Here is a 10,297-nt window from a genome sequence, read left to right as displayed (position 1 = left end):
AGGTCTCTCAGCCGCTCCTCATAAGGCCTGTTCTCCAGCCCTTTCACCAGCTTTGTTGCTTATCTATCTATCTATCTATCTATCTATCTATCTATCCATCTATCCATCCACCCCTCCACCCCTCCACCCCTCCACCCCTCCACCCCTCCACCCCTCCACCCCTCCACCCCTCCACCCCTCCACCCCTCCACCCCTCCACCCCCCCTTCTCTCTCCCACCCCGCCCCGGCCCCGCCCCTTTCCCGCCCCCTCCCACGGCGCATGCGCACACCCCGCCATGTTGGCGCGGCGGGTGACGCGCGGTGCCGGGAGGCGGGGCCAGGCGGGCGCGCGCGGAGTGGGGTCGCGCTGGCGGGTGGCGCTCGGAGCTTTGAGGGCGCTCCGAGCGGGGCCCGCGGCCGGGCAGCCTCCCGCAGGTGAGAGCGGGGCGGCGGGGCGGGGGGCACCGGCCTGCTCTGTCCCGCTTGGAGTCCCGGGGCGGGGAGCGCTGCTGGCCGGGGCGGCGGGGGTGGGGGGGGCTGCCTTTTTGTTTTCTCTTTGCAACTGGGGGGCTCCCTGGTTGTTTGCAGGACTCCCCCTTTGGCAGCTGGGGGGGCTTCCCCCTTTGGCACCTGGGGGGCTCCTTGTTTGTTTGCAGAACTCCCCCTTTGGCAGCCGGGGGGGGCTCCCCGTTTGCACCTGGGGGGCTCCCTGTTGGTTTGCAGGACTCCCCCCTTTGGCAGCTGGGGGGGCTCCCCCCTTTGGCAGCTGGGGGGGCTCCCCCCTTTGGCAGCTGGGGGTCTCCCCGCTTGCACCTGGGGGGCTCCCTGTTGGTTTGCAGGACTCCCCCTTTGGAAGCTGGGGGGGGCTCCCTGTTGGTTTGCAGGGCTCCCCCTTTGCAGCTGGTGGAGGCTCCCCGTTTGCAGCCGGGGGGGCTCTCTGTTTGCAACAAGGAGGGGCCCGTCCCGTTTGCAACGAGGGGCTCCCCGGTTGGCAGAGGGGTGCTCCCTGTTTGTTTGCAGGGCTCCCCCTTTTGGAGCTGGGGGGCTCCCCGTCCGCAGCGGTGTGGGGGGAGCTCCCTGCCCGCAGCAGGGCTCGGGGCTGCCCCGGCGGCACTCGGAGAGGGGGAGCAGAGGCGCCTGCGGGGCAGGGAAGGCGATGGTGCCCCGTTTCTAGCCGGGAGAGCGAGGGGTGCGAGGGGAGAGCTGGCGGGGGTCTCGCAGGGGTCCCGCGGGGATGGAGCCGGCCGGGGTTTGCTGTGCTTTGCACCTCTCGGCTCTCCTCTTCCAGGCATTGTCCTGCAGTTATTATAAGCGTTTTCTTCCTTCCCCCGACCCGTTCTGCTCGTCGGTGTTGGAGGTTGCCTGGTCTTTAAGTGGCCGGTTGAAGTCGGGGTGCAGGAAGGCGTTTTGGGGTTTGTTCTGCGGTGCGATGGGGCTGAAACTAATTCACCAGTTTTTCCTTCGTGTGGGATTTAGGCCAAGCTCTGGTTTTACTAGGGACTGTTCAGGACTTCTCGCCTCCATGTGAAAAGTGAGATGTTAACTGGAGAGCCCTTGGAGTCTTGGCTCGGGTCCTTTGTCTGGTTCAGGAGATGCGAGGTGCAGGTCTCTGCTCTTGTGAGGCAAAGGGCTCTCTAGCTTGGATGTTAGAGTGTTAATGACACTGATGCTGACTCGGTTGTGCTGTGAAATCTACATCAGGAATATCTCCCTTGCCTATTTAAATATGGCTCATACATTTAAATAGAATGCCACAGAGGAGTCTTCCTTATTCTTCCCTCACTGAGCTACACATAGAGATAATGCTAATGAAGAACCTTCAGGGCTCTCTCCCCACTTCTCTGATTTCATGGTAAAGCCTGTTCTGCAATCCCATTTAATACTAGAATACGCTGCGGAGCGTTGATATTAAAAGTTTGGGTAGTAACTGGGATTAAATGCTATCCTGAATGCGCTTCTTCTGATCTCTTCTGATTCTGTGATTTTCAAAATTGTGCTTCTAAACGTTTTCCTTCACTTCTGAAGTTCAAAACATTGTAGTGAGCTGCCAGCACAAATTAGCATGCCGCTCCGCTTCAAAGAAGTGAGACTGTTTCTAGTGAGTCTTGGCTTGACACCAGGTGTCAAAAATGAATTAAAGTGACTTTACCCCAGCCAACACTTTTTTTTTTTTTTTTTTTTTAAATTTAAAGGCTTTCTTCTGCTCTTCTGTAAAAGATTCACTAACCTGAAAGTCATCTGAGGCCGTAGTTCAACTATACTGATTCTGTAGCAGTAGTGGCAGCTTGAGGAATAGTGTGACTTGTAGGGTCACTGACACAGCTTTTGGTGATGCCTGGTCTGAAACAGATCAGCAAACTTGCCCAGCTAGGGAAAAAAAAAAAAAAAGGATCATGCACAGACTCCCTGATCCAGTTTGCTGTGCTGTCCCATAAATGATAGGACAGCTCTGGGATAATCTCAAACAGCCTGCGAGGATTTGACTGGCTCAAAGCAGGGCTGAGCAGGGTGAAGCAGAGAGGGGAGTATGTTTGGCTGATATCAGTATAGGGGCCGTGTAAGAGACGGATGATAAAGCCTTCATTAAGCTCCAAGGGGGCTGGGAGGGGAAGTGAAGTGTAGCTGCTGCAGAAAGGGTTCTTGTGCTGGCACATGAGCTGGCTTTGAAGCACTGTGTGACTGAGTGCTTCTCCCCCCATCAAATTCTAGTAACCCTTTTTCTGTTCTGCAGCAAGCTGAGAAAAATGTTGTAGTTACTTAAAACATAAAAATCAGCAAACTGTCTCATGTGGAGTGTTATCTCAGTATAGTATCATACTTGAATATGTTTCTTTGACAGTGGTGATCAAGCCCAGGATGTCTGGATCTAAAGGCATAACTATTGCTGTCAGAATTAAAAGTCCCAGTGATGTTACCTTAAGGGCTGTGTGTTCTTGGTGTGGTCCAGGTATTTGAAAGGGATAATTAGTTCACACTACAAAGAAACATGTTGGTAGAGACTCCAAATGAATTTACAGTATGTTCTGGTAGGAATGTTACTGCTGTATCACCTCCACAAATACTACAAGCAAAGCTGTCAAAAATGCTTTTTCATGGTTGTGTTGCTGGAGTAGCTGTGGTGCTTAGTACATGGGCTTTGTTTCTTTGTTTTTTTTTTAATTGATGTGTCTGTGCTGGCAAAACTCTCTGAGAAACTGCACTATGGCAAAAAATGAACAATTATGGAGCATTTATTTTAAGAGCGAGCAGCCTCAGAGGGAGAATATTCAGTGTTTGGCTCTTTCACTGTATCAATAGTACAAAACTTTTTCTAATGACTCAATAGCTAATGAAAGTTGACTTTTGATGGCCTTGGGCTAGATTCACAGGGATGGGTGCCTTTATCACAGATCTGGTGAAGTGTGTATGGATGTCAGTGTGAGTGGGAGGTAAAAGCTTAAATAGATGGGGCAATATGTTTTGCTTTCCTTTCAAGGTTCTCACAGCTGTATTGTATTGTCAGACTACTGGATGGAAACAGTTTTATGGTTTTCTTTTTTAACTATTTGTGATGCAGTAGGCTTCTTAAAAGTGGGAGATTAGAGCATTATGGATAAATTAAAAACACCGGTGTGGAAGAAATTTTTCTTAATGTATTTGCTAGCCCTAAGCAGAGTGGTTTTGAAAAACTAGGAAGTAATTAAGTGGTGTTTGATAGTAGTCTCTGGAAGAAAAGGCATTCAGTGGGCCTCCAGGATAATTTGTAAATTTGCTGGTTTCAACTGAATTATTTTCATAAAATTTTGTCTCTAAGGGGTTTACACAAGTGCTTTGGGGTGAAAGCATGGCTGTGTCCTGTAGTGTGGGTAGCCTATATCCTGTGCCAAAAGGATCTGGCAAGGGAACAAAGCGTTAAATACATTGAGATGGTAAATACAGGGAATTGCAATGTGTGACTTGGTATTGGTGATGGGAATGTTACAGGAGCAAATTTCTTGAACATATCTTATTGATTATGAGGAAGAAAGGGACCTGTTTTAACCCAAGAGGAGCTTGCAAGCTGGGACAAAATTTAAGTCTGATTCCTTTAGTTGGCCTGTGTGTTGCAGAAGGCCGACAGTAAGAGAATGCAAAAGATGTCCCATATTCAGCATCCTATAATGAATTTGGTGTCTTCCATGCCTAGTTTGAGAAGCTGGTTTTGGGTGAATCGGGTGTATGATTTTTTTGGAAGAATACATGTCTGTTGTTGATGTTTTTGCTTTAAACTTGCTGTGGGAAATAAGTAATTTTGTTCCCTTTTGTGGAAAGAGTGCTGTGTTGTAAATGCTAATGATGCTGGTCATATGATTTCTTGGGGCTTTTGTTTTAACTTCTTTGTGATCAATGCAGCTGCTTGATGATGTGTTCTGTTTTTGTGAAATGTGAGAGACTTGTTTGGCAATGGCAACACACTCTCCATTTTTAAAGCTATTCTGCTTTGTTTCTTTAATATGAAATCTTTGAAATGTGAGAAAGCTTACGTACAGGGGAAAGCAGAAATGAGAATAAATTTTGAATAGAAGTTTTTCCTTTCAAAGAACTTCTCAGAGTTTTTTGTCCCTACTTGTAGTTGCTTAAATTTTGGGGAAAACTTAAATTCTTCTTCCATTTCCTTATTACAGAGTGTCAATCTTACTAGGTGCTCCATGCCCTCTTGAACTGTCAGGTTATGTGTTCTGATGTTCCTTGTGAATGGGAGAAGAAGCAGAAGCAGACCTTCCTTGGGCTCCTTCTGTCAGCTGGCATGTGTATTTGTTTGCTCTGCATTTTTGAAGTCTTTTCATTTGCCTGAAGGTGGGAGGTATAAGCAGCTTTAGGACAGAGGTCCTGTCTAAGCCATTCCACGTTGCTAGAAGAAAAACAGTCAGCACAAAGCGTGTGGCAATGTGTTGCACAGGTCTCATGGTTAAAACCAGGGATAGGATGATTTGGGTGCATGTACTAGCTTTGAGGACTTAAAAGCAAATGTTTTAACAGATACTGCAGTGCTCAGCATCTCAATGCATCAGTCCCATATGAATGCACATTTCCATCTTTGCAAGGAGGCGAGGGAAGAGATTTGTTTCTTTATTCTTGGTGAGAAAAATAAATGGAGAGGGCCCATTTTATTAGTCCATACTTCAGAAAATGCAGACCATTTAGCAACATAACAAATAAAAACTATGGTAAATGAGCTTGATGACTCCTCCATCTGGTCAAGTGCAAGTTGTTATGAGGAAGATCAAGTTCTGTGTTGTGAAAAAAATAAAGCAGAATTTTTGAGGTGTACAGGTGATAATAGACTCATAGAATAGTTAGGGTTGAAAGGGACCTTAAAGATCATCTAGTTCTAACCCCGCTGCCGCAGGCAGGGCCATCCCACTAGATCAGGTTACCCACGGCCCCATCCAGCCTGGCCTTGAACACCTCCAGGGATGGGGCAGCCACAACTTCTCTTGGCAATCTGTTCCAGTATCTCACCACTCTCATGGTGAAAAAATTCTTCCTAACATCTAGTCTAAATCTGCCCTTCTCCAGTTTATATCCATTCCCCCTTGTCCTATCACCACAAGCCTTTATGAATAGCCCCTCTCTAGCTTTCTTGTAGGCTCCTTTCTCCTTGTAGGCGACCTTCCAGTAGAATCCTTTAGGTCAAAGAAAGCAAGGATAAACATGTGAATTTCAACCCAGTTCCTTTTTCCCAATTCTTTTTCGGGATCTCCTTGTGAGTGATCTGTTCTAGTTTCAAGTTGAATGTAGTCCACGTGCACTTCATTTCGCATCGTGGGAACTTTGATTCTTTTGAATAACTGACCTTATCTGGTAATGCTAATGTGGAATATCCAGCAATATACTAAGATGATGATCTGAAATATCCAGCAAGTTTTTACTGTACTGGCATAAACCCCAGCTCTCTAAAGTTGAAGCTCTGTTTCTGTTATATGTTGTTGTAGTGTATTTTCTACATATTTAAATAATTCTGTTAGACATAAATAAGAAACATTTAAATTTTAAATTCCTTCAGAAACTTGTTATGGATTGAAAGTTAACCAGACAATTCACACTTGAAGGGCGCAATCTGATGCTAGAGGCTTTGGAGGCAGTTTGGTGCTGCAGGTACCTTTTTGGATTCATTCCTGGGTACTCCTGCCTTATGCCCTGCTCTCCTGCTGCAACTCTCTTGGCAGAGCTAGTGCCTGTGGGATTGCAGGGCAATTTCATGCTGCTTGTCTCATGGGAAACTAACGCACTCAGTGAAGTCTTTATCAGTCTGCTAACTCACCCTATGGCTACACCTTGCTGTTGCTTTCACAGGTAGAAGCAGGAAGGTGCTGGAGGTGAGTGGAGGGAAAGCAGGACTGCATCTCCCAGCAGATGCTGGGGATGGATCATCAAATACAGTGCAGCAGGACCAGGGCAGTTCTCCTACTTCATACAAGTTGTGTTTCCAGATGCCTTTAAGGAGACGTTCCTAGGACTGCTGTTCTCCAGCTAGCTGTTCACCTGAGTAGGAGCTAAGTGATCCACATGAATTCATGCTTTCTGTAAAATGTTTACATGAAAGCCTGAATTCAGTACTACAGAAAGGTAGGGGGAAAGTTATTGTAGGAATCAAAGCACTGGTCTGCATCCTGCTCACAGGTGTTATCTCTGAGGGAGAATGTATGAGATGTTATCTTAAAGGGAAGATGAGAGGGAGAAATGGGTTGCTCTTCTGCCTCGTCAATTTTGGCTTCTCGGTGCCTGACTCCCATGTAAGCTCAATGTTATGAAACAGTCACGGTTCTGGGCAAGTTTATGACTGCCCACAGATTTTGAGTAGAGCAGAGGAAGTGAGTAGCACATCTGTTATTTAAAGAAAGCTGTGAGTGGCACTAGAATCCTATCGAAATTAACGTGTGTTCTATATATAGCCCCACCTCCCATTCCTGATCATCTTTTGCTTACTGCTAATGTAGAACTTTTTAAGTAGTGGCAACTAGAAGTTACAAAGTACATATGTGGTTGTATTGCTGTTAGTTATTCACAGCTGTGTTTTATTGCTTTTCTATGCTTGAAGCTTTTAACAGGAACAGAATGTAATCAGTTTTATTCTCTTTAATATCACATTTGGAATTTTAACAGTGTTGTATCTAGAAATTTAAGCTTGGCTCTTGTGATTGCTATTCTAAGCTTGTTTTTATACAGTGGAATTCAGGTCTTTCCATCAGGGTGTATGCTCTATGAGATATATAAACTAAAGACTGCAAACTTAAATATTCAAACTGGAAATTATGAATTGAACGCTTGAGCTACAAAAGAATCAAAGGATAAATCTAGGTAACGTAGCGATATTGATTCTGAATTCACTAGAGTGCCCCCTTGGTGGCTATGCAAATCAGACCAGTCTCTTGTGACTGCTGACATTTGTCATGGAGGAGTAACAGTAAGTGCATAAGCATTCACTGTCTCTGTTCTTTGTTAGACTTGGGCAATATAAAACACTGGTGTCTTTAATGGTAGAAAGGCTTGCGTGGGTACTTCTGTACTCCAGGTGAGACTTGGTACCATGTTTTCCCCAAGTCTGAAAATGTTGTCCTTAATGTTCAAACGGAGTTTTGTTATTTAAAGAGAGCAGTAGTGAGATGATCATGTTCTCAGCTATCTTGGGAGTTGGTGGAGGTGTCATTAACTTGACCAGTTATCTTAGCAATTGATACCACCAACGTCACTACGAGAGAACCTGGCCCATAACTTTCCAAGTAGGCTAATCTTTTCCAGGAATTGTTTAGTAACTTAATGTAAGGTTGAATACGTGGAGGATTTTGCTGTGAGGGTCTAAATGAACCATGGTACAACTCTCCTAGCATCATCTCTTAGCAAGAGGATAGAGACTCTGAGGTTTTGTTTTCCTACCATTATTCTTTAACTTTTTTTTTTAAATGCTTTTGCTGATCTCTGCAACTGATTGACTTTAGGAGCCACAGTGATGGACCAGGATCTTGGCGTGATAGTGCTTCACGTGCACAGAACAAAAAGGCAGTTTCTGTTCCCAAATCTTGTTATGTTACTGTAGTCTTTCTTCAACCTGTTATTTTTTTCTGGTGTTTGTGTATGGTGGTGGGTGGGGTGAGTTCAACAGAATAAAAAAAAAATGTTTAACCTTGTTGGCAGTATCTTAGTCAGCGTATATTCTAACTTTAGCCTATGGTGGTAGCATTTTTCTCTTTCAAGACTTGTTAGCCTTAAGGCAAGTTGAAGGCTTTTACCAGCATCACTTGACTTCCTTCAAGGGCAGGGGTTTGCAGGCTGTATTACTATTGACGTTCATGTGTCTGTTCTACTTGTGGGGCTCTTGGTTATGTCTTCTGTGAGAGCCAGGTGAAGTTGCTTCTCTGGAAAGGGCTGAGAAGGCAAGACTAGCCCTCCTCTTAAAATTCATTCTGTGGGTGATGACAGGTGTGCCAGCAGCCCTAGTTTCCTTTGGGATGCTGGCAGGGGTTTCTTGTCTGGTTTTGCTGTTGGCCATCATTCCTGGTTTGTAGAAGGAGAAAATATTCCAGTAAACTTTACCTCTGGCAGCTTAGAAAATTATGTGAGCTCTTCGGCAGAATGCCAACCAAAATAAGCTGGAGTGGTTTAAACAGCCTAAATAATCACTCTTTGTATCAGTTGATCCTGAGTAAATAGGTTAGAAAGTACTTAAGAGCAGCTCAGCTGGTAGCCGCCTGGCAGAGAGGGGGGACAAGCAGCTGAGGGTGCTGAGCTGTATTTAGAGGAGGAGATCCAAAGCCAGGGCAGAGGCTCACAAGCTGAAAGGCTGCTCGATAGGCAGAAATGTGGCTCCTTCCTTGCAAATAACCCTGCAGTTATGCGTGAAGTAAGAGAATCCCAGTTAATAGTTCTCATAGGGAATCCATGTATTTTATGGTTAGGCTATAGCGATCTGCTGGTGAGGAGTGAAAGAATTATAGTTGATTTTAGACACTGTTGGTGGGGTCGCAGGGGATGGCAGTAGTGGTAGTGCTCTTCCAACAGTGCTGGTGGTGCTATGGGGTGTGGTGTGCGGTTGCTGTGCAAGTGTCCTGTCTTCCCTGCTATGGTTCTTACCAGTTCCCATTACTAGTTCAATTTGTTCATTCATTAGTAAAATTAACAGTAGGAGGCAGATGGGCTGGAAAATGTGCTGTGCAAGAGATGAGGTTGCATGGCAACACTTTACACTCCCAAACATGGAGTCAAGAATAAATAATGGTGGAAAAAGAAATGGGAGGAGAAAAAAATGAGTTGGAGGAAAAAATGCTAGCTTTGTATTGACTTTATTGTTTCAGTGCCATCCCAGATGTGTCTAACAAGTCTGACATTGTTTGAGATTTTCCTTACTGAGAGCCTTTCACAAGGCCCTGCACTGTAATGCTTGTGTGTGTCACTGGGGTAGCCTGACACGGCTTTGCAGAGACGTTGGGTGAAATGCTCTGATAGCGGATAGTGGGAAGCCTGGATCTTACACCCAGTTCTAGAGGGCTGCATACCACCAGCACCAAAATGACCTGTGTGAGAGGCTTCCTGACAAATTGTGTGTCATTCATGACACATGAATGTTTTAATTCTGGAACATGGGTCTTTGGCTGCCGTGCATAGACGTGTGTACGTAAATAGGTAAACAATTTGATGCACGTGAAGGAAGAGTATTAAAAGGAAGAAAGCTGCATGAAATAGAACTGTAATAACCTCTCTAATCTTAAGGTAACTCCTTTGTTTTGGTTAAGAAGCCTGAATGTCCCACATTGCTGCTTATCCCTTACTACCCACTAACTTGCGGTTTCCTCTGATTTTGCTGTTAATATTGTTTTGACTGGGTGAATAACTTCAGGTTGGAAAGGGCTTGTAATTGAAAAGACGCGTGTTCATTGAATTATAGAAGTGACCCATCACTTATTGGTGCTAACTAAATGTGAGAACAGGAGTTGCCAAGTGTAATGTTTCAATTTTTTTTGTTTTCTGAGAGGAAGCACAGAGGAAGTGAAAGCAGCGTTTGTGGTTTATAAAAATAATGACTGCTATTGCACGTGACAATATGGCTAATTGCTCTTTGCATTTTGGGGTAACTGGCTGCTTTTTTCCTTTTCAATTGAACATGCTATCGTTTCAGCATTAAAAAGGAAAGCAGTGCCTCTTCCTAAATCCTGCTCTCTAGTTCTTCATTCTGGCAATTACGATAACTTGCAAATGGCTGTGAAACCTTTCTCTGTAACTCTGTGCTATTTCGACCCCTTTGTGACTGGTGCTCTTTTTGTTAGCCCAGCTTCCAGTGGGGAAAAGCACGCGTGGCGTAGT

The 10,297-nt window shown here is 45.2% G+C and overlaps 1 protein-coding gene across 4 annotated transcripts in view; it reads left to right on the top strand.

Moving 5' to 3' along the window:
* The first annotated feature begins 305 nt into the window (after window positions 1-305).
* The window catches only part of KLHL13 (kelch like family member 13), a 69,687-nt gene continuing 59,695 nt past the window's right edge, over window positions 306-10,297 (top strand). For 2 of the 4 annotated variants that reach the window (XM_069868064.1, XM_069868061.1), the window contains exon 1: window positions 306-415. The gene's annotated coding sequence lies outside the window, so the exon portion shown is untranslated. Of the gene's footprint in view, window positions 416-9,570; window positions 9,707-10,297 lie in introns of those variants that run through there. The other 2 variants (XM_069868063.1, XM_069868062.1) reach the window with 2 other exon arrangements.

This window comes from Phaenicophaeus curvirostris, chromosome 13, assembly GCF_032191515.1.
Source record: "Phaenicophaeus curvirostris isolate KB17595 chromosome 13, BPBGC_Pcur_1.0, whole genome shotgun sequence".
NCBI lineage: Eukaryota > Metazoa > Chordata > Aves > Cuculiformes > Cuculidae > Phaenicophaeus > Phaenicophaeus curvirostris.
Note: the sequence above shows the minus strand (reverse complement) of the source record. Positions and strands in the feature narration are given on the sequence as shown.